This window comes from Orcinus orca, chromosome 15 (assembly GCF_937001465.1).
Source record: "Orcinus orca chromosome 15, mOrcOrc1.1, whole genome shotgun sequence".
Taxonomy (NCBI): domain Eukaryota; kingdom Metazoa; phylum Chordata; class Mammalia; order Artiodactyla; family Delphinidae; genus Orcinus; species Orcinus orca.
This window is the reverse complement of record NC_064573.1, coordinates 52,826,521-52,838,563: the sequence shown is the minus strand read 5'-3', so window position 1 is coordinate 52,838,563 and position 12,043 is coordinate 52,826,521. Positions and strand designations below refer to the sequence as shown.

The 12,043-nt window shown below is 39.6% G+C and overlaps 1 long non-coding RNA gene across 1 annotated transcript in view; it reads right to left on the bottom strand.

The window, feature by feature from the left end:
* Positions 1-217: 217 nt before the first annotated feature.
* Positions 218-12,043, bottom strand: part of LOC125961201 (uncharacterized) — a 149,324-nt gene continuing 137,498 nt past the window's right edge. The window contains exons 4-5 of the long non-coding RNA XR_007471574.1: positions 11,000-11,092; positions 218-234 (exon numbers count right to left, since the gene is read on the bottom strand). This is a non-coding gene — a long non-coding RNA (uncharacterized LOC125961201). The remainder of the gene's footprint in view (positions 235-10,999; positions 11,093-12,043) is intronic.

Sequence of the window (12,043 nt, the reverse complement as noted above, 5' to 3'; positions counted from 1 at the left end):
AAATTCTTCCTCAGAATTGGGGTAAACTTGTGCTTCAGGTTTCAGTAGCTGAGCATTCTCTCTCTGGGTCCCAGGAACCTTAGCAGAGAACTGCAGGTTCTTCAAAAATTCTGCTAAGCCAGCTGCTAACAGGCTAATGAGTCACATCAGAGAGCTGGCTCTGCAGTGAAAGCATTCCAGAACAGCTGCTTCTTACCTGACTGGAGTAAGCTCTGAAGTCTACTCATCCAGCTGCTGAATAAAGCAGAAAAATCAAGATCAAAGTCAAGATTCTAAATAGAAAACTTCATGGAATGCTTTGCAATTTACTTTAAGATAGATCAGTTTAAACTCCACCTTCCTGGTAATACCATACCTGACAACTCAACACCAGGCAAGAGTCTCTCAATTCTGCAGTGTGAGTTATTCTTACCCCTCTCTTGGCCCCAAAAAATACAGAAAATGGGAAAAGCAATGGATTTGGAGTAAAAAGACTTGGTTTTAAATGAAAATTGTACTCATTGACTGTCTAGCCCTGGACAAATCACTGAACTTCACATAGTACATATTTCTTCACCTATGAAATATGCATAAAAACACCTCACATTTCAAAGGACTACTGTGATGGAAAAAATTAAAAGCATCTCAAAATCCTAGGGAGGGTTTCACTTCTTTTTTTTTTTTTTTTGCGGTACACGGGCCTCTCACTGTTGTGGCCTCTCCCATTGCAGAGCACAGGCTCCAGACGCGCAGGCCCAGCGGCCATGGCTCAAGGGCCCAGCAGCTCTGCGGCATGGGGGATCCCCCCGAACCGGGGCACGAACCCGTGTCCCCTGCATCGGCAGGCGGACTCTCAACCACTGCACCACCAGGGAAGCCCAGGGTTTCACTTCTGATATGGATGCAGAACACCACCAGAGAATATCACTCTCTCCTGAACAACATAAACAAGCAATGTAAGCTACAAAATCATGGCTTGCTAAAACACATCAGAGAACTAAGAAACCAAAGAGACTCAAAGGAATCAGACTCAAAAAAGTGAGTAAAAATCTAATGTTTATCAACTAAATGAATAAATAAAATGTGGTATATCCATAAAATGGAATATTATTTGGCATTAAGATAATGAAGTACTAACACATGCTATAACATGCATGAACCTTGAAAATATGCTAAAGCCAGTTATAAAGAATCACATAGTATATGATTCCATCTATATTAAATTCCCAAAATAGGTAAATCTACAGAGATGGAAAGTAGATTAGTAATTACTAGGGCTACAGGTGGATGGAGAGGGAGAATGGGGGACTAGGGGCTGATGGCTACAGGGTATGGAGTTTCCTTTGAGAAGATGAAAATGTTCTAAAATTGATTATGGAGATAGTTGCACAACTCTGAACATACTAAAAGCCACAGAATAGCACATTTAAAATGGGTGAATTAGAGGAGCTTCAAGATGGCAGAATAGTAACACGTGGAGATCACCTTCCTACCCACAAATACATCAGAAATACATCTACATGTGGAACAACTCCTACAAAACACCTACTGAACGCTAGAACACCTCAGACCTCCCAAAAGGCAAGACACTCCCCACGTACCTGGGTAGGGCAAAAGAAAAAAAGAAAAACAGAGACAAAAGAATAGGGATGGCACCTGCACCAGTGGGAGGGAGCTGTGAAGGATGAAAGGTTTCCACACACTAGGAAGCCCCTTCACGGGCGGATACTGCGGGTGGCGGAGGGGGGAAGCTTCGGAGCTGCGGAGGAGAGCGCAGCAACCGGGGTGCAGAGGGCAAAGCAGAGAGATTCCCGCAGAGGATCAGTGCCGACCAGCATTCACCAGTCCAAGAGGCTTGTCTGCTCACCCGCCGGGGCAGGCAGGGGCTGGGGGCTGAGGCTCCAGCTTCGGAGGTTGGATCTCAGGGAGAGGACTGGGGTTGGCAGCGTGAACACAGCCTGAACAGGGTTAGTGCACCACAGCTAGCCTGGGGGGAGTCCTGGAAAAAGTCTGGAGCTGCCGAAGAGGCAAGAGACTTTTTCTTCCCTCTTTGTTTCCTGGTGCGCGAGGAGAGGGGATTAAGAGCACCACTTAAAGGAGCTCCAGAGACGGGCGCGAGCTGCGGTTATCAGCGCGGACCCCAGAGAAGGGCATGAGACACTAAGGCTGCTGCTGCACCACCAAGAAGCCTGTGTGCAAGCACAGGTCACTCTCCACACCTCCCCTCCCGGGAGCCTGTGCAGCCCGCCACTGCCAGGGTCCTGTGATCTAGGGGCAACTTCCCTGGGAAAACACACAGCACGCCTCAGGATGTTGCAACGTCACAAGGGCCTCTGCCACCACAGGTGCACCCCACATTCTGTACCCCACCCTTCCCCCGGCCTGAGTGAGGCAGAGCCCCCCGAATCAGCTGCTCCTTTAACCCCCGTCCTGTCTGGGCAGAAACAGATGCCCTCAGGTGACCTACAGGTGGGGCCAAATCCAAAGCTTAACCCCAGGAGCTGTGGGAACAAAGAAGAGAAAGGGAAATCTCTCCTAGCAGCTTCAGGAGGAGTGGATTAAATCTCAACAAGCAACTTGATGTACTCTGCATCTACGAAACACCTGAATAGACAACAAATCATCCGAAATTGAGGAGGTGGACTTTGGGAGCAAGGATATATTTTCTTTTTCTCTTTTTCTCTTTTTGTGAGTGTGTATGTGTATGCTTCTGTGTGTGATTTTGTCTGTATAACTATGTTTTTACCTTTTGTCCTAGGGTTCTGTCTGTCCGTTTCTTTTTTTTTTTATTATAATTTTTAGTGCTTGTTATCATTGGTGGATTTGTTTTTTGGTTTGGTTGCTCTCTTCTTTCTTTCTTTCTTTTCTTACTTTAAAAAAATTTTTTTAACAATTATTTTTTATTTTAATAACTTTGTTTTATTTTATTTGTTCTTTCTTTCTTTTTCTCCCATTTATACTGAGCTGTGTGGATGACAGGCTCTTGGTTCTCGAGCCAGGAGTCAGGGCTGTGCCTCTGAGGTGGCAGAGCCAAGTTCAGGACATTGGTCCACCAGAGACCTCCAGCTCCACATAATATCAAATGGCGAAAATTTCCCAGAGATCTCGATCTCAACGCCAAGACCCAGCTCCACTCAACGACCAGCAAGCTACAGTGCTGGACACCCTATGCCAAACAACTAGCAAGACAGAAAAACAAACCCACCCATTAGCAGAGAGGCTGCCTAAAATCATAATAAGGTCACAGACACCCCAAAACACACCACCAGACGTGGACCTGCCCACCAGAAGATATGATCCAGCCTCATCCACCAAAACACATGCACCAGTCCCCTCCACCAGGAAGCCTACACAACCCAATGAACCAACTTTAGCCACTGGGGGCAGACACAAAAACAATGGGAACCTACAGCCTGCGAAAACGAGACCCTAAACACAGGAAGTTAAGCAAAATGAGAAGACAGAAAAACACACAGCAGATGAAGGAGCAAGGTAAAAACCCACTAGACCTAACAAATGAAGAGGAAATAAGCAGTGTACCTGAAAAAGAATCCAAAATAATGATAGTAAAGATGATCCAAAATCTTGGAAAGAGAATGGAGAAAATACAAGAAAAGTTTAACAAGAACCTAGAAGAACTAAAGAGCAAACAAACAGTGATGAACACCACAATAAATGAAATGAATAATTCTCTAGAAGGGATCAATATCAGAATACCTGAGGCAGAAGAATGAATAACTGACCTGGAAGATAAAATAGTGGGAATAACAACTGCAGAGCAGAATAAAGAAAAAATAATAGAAAGAATTAAGGACAGCTTCAGAGACCTCTGGGACATTAAATGCACCAACATTCGAATTATAGGGATCCCAGAAGAAGAAGAGAAAAAGAAAGGGACTGAGAAAATATTTGAAGAGATTATAGTTGAAAATTTCTCTAATATGGGAAAGGAAATAGTAAATCAAGTCCAGGAAGCCCAGAGACTCCCATACAGGATAAATCCAAGTAGAAACATGCCAAGACACATATTAATGAAACTATCAAAACTTAAATACAAAGAAAAAATATTAAAAGCAGCAAGGGAAAAACAACAAATAACACACAAAGGAATCCCCATAATGTTAACAGGTGATCTTTCAGCAGAAACTCTGCAAGCCAGAAAGGAGTGGCAGGACACATTTAAAGTGATGAAGGAGGAAAACCTACAAACAAGATTCTACCCAGCAAGGATCTCATTCAGATTTGACAGAGAAATTAAAACCTTTACAAACAAGCAACAGCTAAGAGAATTCAGCACCATCAAACCAGCTGTACAACAAATACTAAAGCAACTTCTCTAGGCAGGAAAATAAAAAGGAAGAGACCTACAATGACAAACCCAAAACAATTATGAAAATGGTAATAGGAACATACATATGGATAATTACCTTAAATGTAAATGGATTAAATGCTCCAACCAAAAGACATAGACTGGCTGAATGGATACAAAAACAAGACCCATATATATGCTGTCTACAAGAGACCCACTTCAGACCTAGGGACACATACAGACTGAAAGTGAGGGGATGGAAAAAGATATTCCATGCAAATGGAAATCAAAAAAAAGCTGGAGTAGCAATTCTCATAACAGAAAAAGCAGACTTTAAAACAAAGACTATTACAAAAGACAAAGAAGGATACTCCACAATGATCAAGGTATTGATCCAAGAAAAGACATAACAATTGTAAATATTTATGCACCCAACATAGGAGCACCTCAATACATAAGGGAAATACTAACAGCCATAAAAGGGGAAATCGACAGTAACAAAATCACAGCAGGGGACTTTAACACCCCACTTTCACCATTGGATAGATCATCCAAAATGAAAATAAATAAGGAAACACAAGCTTTAAATGATACATTAAACAAGATGGACTTAATTGATATTTATAGGACATTCCGTCCAAAAACAACAGAATACACTTTTTTCTCAAGTGCTCATGGAACATTCTCCAGGATCAATCATATCTTGGGTCACAAACCAAGGCTTGATAAATTTAAGAAAATTGAAATCATATCAAGTATCTTTTCTCACCACAATGCTATGAGACTAGATATCAGTTACAGGAAAATATCTGTAAAAAATACAAACACATGGAGGCTAAACTGTACACTACTTAATAACCAAGAGATCACTGAAGAAATCAAAAGGGAAATCAAAAAATACCTAAAGACAAATGACAATGAAAACACAATGACCCAAAACCTATGGGATGCAGGAAAAACAGTTCTAAGACAGAATTTTATAGCATTACAAACCTACCTTAAGAAACGAGATAAATCTCAAATAAAAAGCCTAACCTTACACTTAAAGCAATTAGAGAAAGAAGAAAAAAAAAAACCAAAGCTAGCAGAAGGAAAGAAATCATAAAGATCAGATCAGAAATAAATGGAAAAGAAATAAAGGAAATGATAGGAAAGATCAATAAAACTAAAAGCGGGTTCTTTGAGAAGATAAACAAAATTGATAAACCATTAGCCAGACTCATCAAGAAGAAAAGGGAGAAGACTCAAATCAATAGAATTAGAAATGAAAAAGGGGAAGTAACAGCTGACACTGCAGAAATACAAAGGATTATGAGAAATTACTACAAGCAACTCTATGCCATAAAATGCACAACCTGGAAGAAATGGACACATTCTTAGAAATGCACAAACTTCTGAGACTGAACCAGGAAGAAATAGAAAATATGAACACACCAATCACAAGCACTGAAATTGAAACTGTGATTAGAAATCTTCCAACAAACAAAAGTCCAGGACCAGATGGCTTCACAGGCGAATTCTATCAAACATATAGAGAAGAGCTAACATCTATCCTTCTCAAACTCTTCCAAAATATAGCAGAGGGAGGAACATTCCCAAACTCGTTCTTCGAGGCCACCATCACCCTGATACCAAAACCAGACAAAGATGTTACAAAGAAAGAAAACTACAGGCCAATATCACTGATGAACATAGATGCAAATATCCTCAACAAAATACTAGCAAACAGAATCCAACAGCACATTAAAACGATCATACACCATGATCAAGTGAGGTTTATTCCAGGAATGCAAGGAGTCTTCAGTATACACAAATCAATCAATGTGATACACCATATTAACAAATTGAAGGAAAAAACCATATGATCATCTCAATAGATACAGAGAAAGATTTTGACAAAATTCAACATCCATTTATGATAAAAACCCTCTAGAAAGTAGGCATAGAGGGAACTTTCCTCAACATAATAAAGGCCATATATGACAAACCCACAGGCAACATCGTTCTCAATGGTGAAAAATTAAAAACATTTCCACTAAGATCAGGAACAAGACAAGGTTGTCCTCTCTCACTATTATTCAACACAGTTTTGGAAGTTTTAGCCACAGAAATCAGAGAAGAAAAAGAAATAAAGGAATCCAAATTGGAAGGAAGAAGTTTAGTTGTCACTGTTTGCAGATGACATGATACTATACATAGAGAATCCTAAGGATTCTACCAGAAAACTACTAGAGCTACTCAGTGAATTTGGTAAAGTAGCAGAATACAAAATTAATGCACAGAAATCTCTTGCATCCCTATATACTAATGATGAAAAATCTGAAAGTGAAATTAAGAAAACACTCCCAGGCTTCCCTGGTGGCGCAGTGGTTGAGAGTCCACCTGCCGATGCAGGAGACAGGGGTTCGTGCCCCAGCTCGGGAAGATCCCACATGCCGCAGAGCGGCTAGACCCGTGAGCCATGGCCACTGAGCCTGCGCGTCCGGAGCCTGTGCTCCGCAACGGGAGAGCCCACAACAGTGAGAAGCCCAAGTACTGCAAAAAAGAAAAAAAAAAAAGAAAACACTTCCATTTACCATTGCAACAAAAAGAATAAAATATCTAGCAATAAACCTACCTAAGGAGACAAAAGATCTGTATGCAGAAAATTATAAGACACTAATGAAAGAAATTAAAGATGATACAAACAGTTGGAGAGATATACCACGTTCTTGGATTGGAAGATTCAACTTTGTGAAAATGACTATACTCCCCAAAGCAATCTACAGTTTCAGTGTAATCCCTATCAATCTACCAATGGCATTTTTCACAGAACAAGAAAATTTCACAATTTGTATGGAAACACAAAAGACCCCGAATAGCCAAAGCAATCTGGAGAATGAAAAATGGAGCTGGAGGTATCAGGCTCCCTGACTTCAGACTATACTACAAAGCTACAGTAATCAAGGCAGTATGGTACTGGCACAAAAGCAGAAATATAGATCAATGGAATAGTATAGAAAGCCCAGAGATGCACATATGGTCACTTTATCTTTGATAAAGGAGGCAATAATATACAGTGGAGAAAAGACAGCCTCTTCAATAAGTGGTGCTCTGAAAACTGGACAGCTGCATGTAAAAGAATGAAATTAGAACACTCCCTAACACCATACACAAAAATAAATTCAAATTGGATTAAAGACCTAAACGTAAGGCCAGAAACTATCAAACTCTTAGAGGAAAACATAAGCAGAACACTCTATGACATAAATCAAAGCAAGATCCTTTTTGACCCACCTCCTAGAGAAATGGAAATAAAAACAAAAATAAACAAATGGGACCTAATGAAACTTAAAAGCTTTTGCACAACAAAGGAAACCATAAACAAGACAAAAAGACAACACTCAGAATAGGAGAAAATTTTTGCAAATGAAGCAACTGACAAAGGATTAATCTCCAAAATTTACAAGCAGCTCATGCAGCTCAATATCATAAAAACAAACAACCCAATCCAAAAAATGGGCCGAAGACCTAAATAGACATTTCTCCAAAGAAGATATACAGATTGCCAACAAACACATGAAAGAATGCTCAACATCATTAATCATTAGAGAAATGCAAATCAAAACTACAATGCAATATCATCTCACACTGGTTAGAATGACCATCATCAAAAAATCTGCTAGCAATAAATGCTGGAGAGGGTGTGGAGAAAAACAGAACCCTCTCGCACTGTTGGTGGGAATGTTAATTGATACAGCCACTGTGGAGAACAATATGGAAGTTACTTAAAAAACTAAAACTAGAACTACCAAACAACACAGCAATCCCACTACTGGGCATATACCCTGAGAAAACCATAATTCAAAAAGAGTCATGCACCAGAATGTTCATTGCAGCTCTATTTACAATAGCCAGGACATGGAAGCAACCTAAGTGTCCATCGACAGATGAATGGATAAAGAAGATGTGGCACATATATGCAATGGAATATTACTCAGCCATAAAAGGAAACGAAACTGAGTTATTTGTAGTGAGGTGGATGGACCTAGAGTCTGTCATACAGAGTGAAGTAAGTCAGAAAGAGAAACACAAATACCATATGCTAACACATATATATGGAATCTTAAACAAAAAAATGGTCATGAAGAACCTAGGGGCAAGATGGGAATAAAGATGAAGACCTACTAGAGAATGGACTTGAGGATATGCGGAGGGGGAAGGGTAAGCTGGGACAAAGTAAGAGAGTGGCATGAACATATATACACTACCAAATGTAAAATAGCTAGTGGGAAGCAGTCGCATAGCACAGGGAGATCAGCTCGGTGCTTTGTGACCCACCAGAAGGGATGGATAGGGAGGGTGGGAGGGAGGGAGATGCAAGAGGGAAGAGACATGGGGATATATGTATATGTATAACTGATTCACTTTGTTATAAAGCAAAAACTAACACACCATTGTAAAGCAATTATTCTCCAATACTGATGTTTTAAAAAAATGGGTGAATTATATTTCAATAAAGATTTTTTTAAAAATCAGTTATATTTCTATATACTAGCAAGGAACATTAGGAAAATACATTTTTAAAAAACAATACCACGTAGTAGAAGACCAAGTGATGGAGAGGATATGGAGCAGCTAGAACCTTCTTGCATGGCTGGTGGGGGTTTATATTGGTAAAATCACCTTAGAAAACTATTTGGCAGTATCTCCTAAAACTTAATAAATGCCCAGGCTATGAACCAACAATTCCACTCCTATGTATAACATCCATGGGGGATGAGTGCTTATGTCCACAAAATCATGTTCAAGTTTGCTCATAACCACTTTAATAATAACAAGAAGTGGAAATAACCCTTATGTCCATCGAGAGTAGAGAGAATAAATAATTTGTGACTTATTCATACCTTGAATAGTACTTAGCAATTTAAAAGAATGAACTACTTTGAAATGTACCACATTGTAAAACTTACTAGATATAACGCTGAGTGAACAAAACTAGATACAAATGGGCACAGCCATATGATTCCATTTATAGGAAATTCAAGATGAGGCTAAATTTAATCTATGTTGATAGAAGTCAGAAGAGGGGGCATGTGTAAATGAGAGTAAAAGTAAGACTCTCTAGGAACATGAAGAAGCTTCAGAAGTACTGCAGATATTTTATAACTTGATCTAAGTGTTTTGTAAATATGTAAAAATTGATCAAACTGTACACGTAAGATCTACGTACTGACGCTTCAAGTTTAAAATGTTTTAAAGAAAAATTTATATGGGAGCACCCTTTTAGTTGCTAGATGGGATGCTTCTCTGTTTATGGATTGCCTAATAAAGCCAATTAGCTCATTTTAAAAGTTACATGATTTAGCGTTTAATTTTTCACTCTTATGAAAGGAGGTTTTTACAATGGCAAATGCAAAAGCCAAGTGGTAGTAGATTGAGGAGTGGATACAGAGGTGAAGAAGTAGAGTCTGTGTGTGTAGACTAATCTTTCAAGATGTTTAATAATTAAAGGAAGAAAGAAGATGAACTTGAAAAGTAGGATCAAGAGAATAAACTTCTGTTACTGGTTCAAGGAAGGAGACACTGGTATATGCTTGGAAGTTAGGGGAAAGAACAGAATGCAGACAGCTGATGAAAGAACTAGAATTGATGGTTTAGCACCATGGACAGAAGCTTAAGCTTCTATGTGAGTCTCAACTCAGTCACTTATTCTTCATAACACTTTGCCCTTGCCACTTAAACTGTTCAAGATCAGTTCCTCAGCTATAAAATGGAAGGAAATGATTTTAACTTTTTATAGTGTTCACTTAATTTGAGTTCAATAAATACCTATTAAACCAATCCAAGGAGATTAGGAAGAAAAGAATTAAGAACACAGGTAGAGGAACTGAACTTATGAAATATCAGGAAGGAAGGAAATAATGGATTTTAAAAGGAAATGCTATGTTTTAAATAGCATGTGAGCAGAAAAACTAAGTTAACAGTAGATTCTTTACTTTTTCACAGTGAAACTGTCTTTTACTAAAATAGAGCCAAATTCAATGCTTACATAAGAATCCTCAAACCCTTTATAAGACTGAAGGAAATACTAAGATTCTGACTTTCCAGTATCATAATATTAGAATAGAAAAACCTATTTTCACTAGTGCTTATTTTCATTATAATCCTTTCCCCCTATGGAAAGTGAAGGGGATACCATTTGCATTCTAATAAAATGAAATATATGAATGATAATGTCAGTCTGGAATAAAACTATTCCAAACAATAGCTATTATAAAATATTGGAATTGGCAGTATTTACTGGTTTAATGTTTTTAAGCATAGAGAAACTACATTGCTTTACCGTTACGTGTGGAAACAAATTTTAAAAACCTATTAAAAAGCAAAGAAAAAGGGCTTCACTGGTGGTGCAGTGGTTGAGAGTCTGCCTGCCGATGCAGGGAACACGGGTTCATGCCCCGGTCTGGGAAGATCTCACATGCCACGGAGCGGCTGTGCCCATGAGCCATGGCTGCTGAGCCTGCGTGTCCAGAGCCTGTGCTCCGCAACGGGAGAGGCCACAACAGTGAGAAGCCCACGTACCACAAAAAAAAAAAAAAAAAAAAAAAAAAAAAAAGCAAAGAAAGAGATAAGTGTAAATTATACCAAAGAGTTTGCCTGTTCTGAAGGCTTGGATATTCCCATATCTTGCAATTTAAAACAATTTTTAAATGTTAAATGAATGTTTACCTTTACTTATTCCTTTCATTGGGTGCAAGAGGAAAACAAATCTGGAGGTGTCTCCTTTCAACAAGGCTTTTCTTTCCCAGTTATTTCCAGATCCTAAAGGAGAGGAGTGTGACAAGCTGAGAAATGCAGGTGCAAGTAATTGACTAGGCAAGTGTTCTATTGTCATAGAAGCAAAGCACATCAAATTAATGAGGCCCACAGAGACCCAGAAGGCTGGGGCCAGTTAGAATCCTGCCTTGGCATGCTTCAGCATGTGCTCTGGGCAACCTGGCAGCCCTTTTGTTTGTATCCCAGACAACCTAAAATTTCCGGGAAAGAGAAATCATCTTCATATCCTTACTGTGTGCAAAGATAGGTCTTCATAGAGCACATGTTTAAAGCTGAAAAGTCACTATTTGAGCTCTATGCCAATTGTAGGAGAAAAATGATTCAATGAAACTTTTTTAGCTTTTTCTTGATGATGTTTGTTAGTATAAAGTGTATTGTTTAAAATGTGAAAAAGCACCTAAGAGTCAAAAAAATTGACTTCCTAATGTTGCCATTGGCCACTTTTCTCCTTGGGCAAGTCATGTTACTACCTCTCTGAGCCTCTGTTTCCTCTTCTATAAAAATGAAATAATTGGATTGATGATCTCTTCCACTCCAAAATTCTACCAAATACAAAAATGAATTTCTAAAAAAAAATTTCTGTAGTTTGAAAAATGAATTGTCTCCTTCTTTTAAAAGGTGAGCAGGGCTTCCCTGGTGGTGCAGTGGTTGAGAGTCCGCCTGCCGATGCTGGGGACACAGGCTTGTTCCCCGGTCCGGGAAGATCCCACATGCCGCGGAGCGGCTAGGCCCGTGAGCCATGGCCGCTGAGCCTGCGCGTCTGGAGCCTGTGCTCCGCAACGGGAGAGGCCACAACAGTGAGAGGCCCGCGTACCGCAAAAAAAAAAAAAAAAAAAAGGGTGAGCAATGGTGGGTTTTTTTGGGGGGTGGGGGGGTTGGTTTTGGTTTGTTTGTTTGTTTAACATCACTACCTCCAGCCTGAAAAGCCTGTAGATC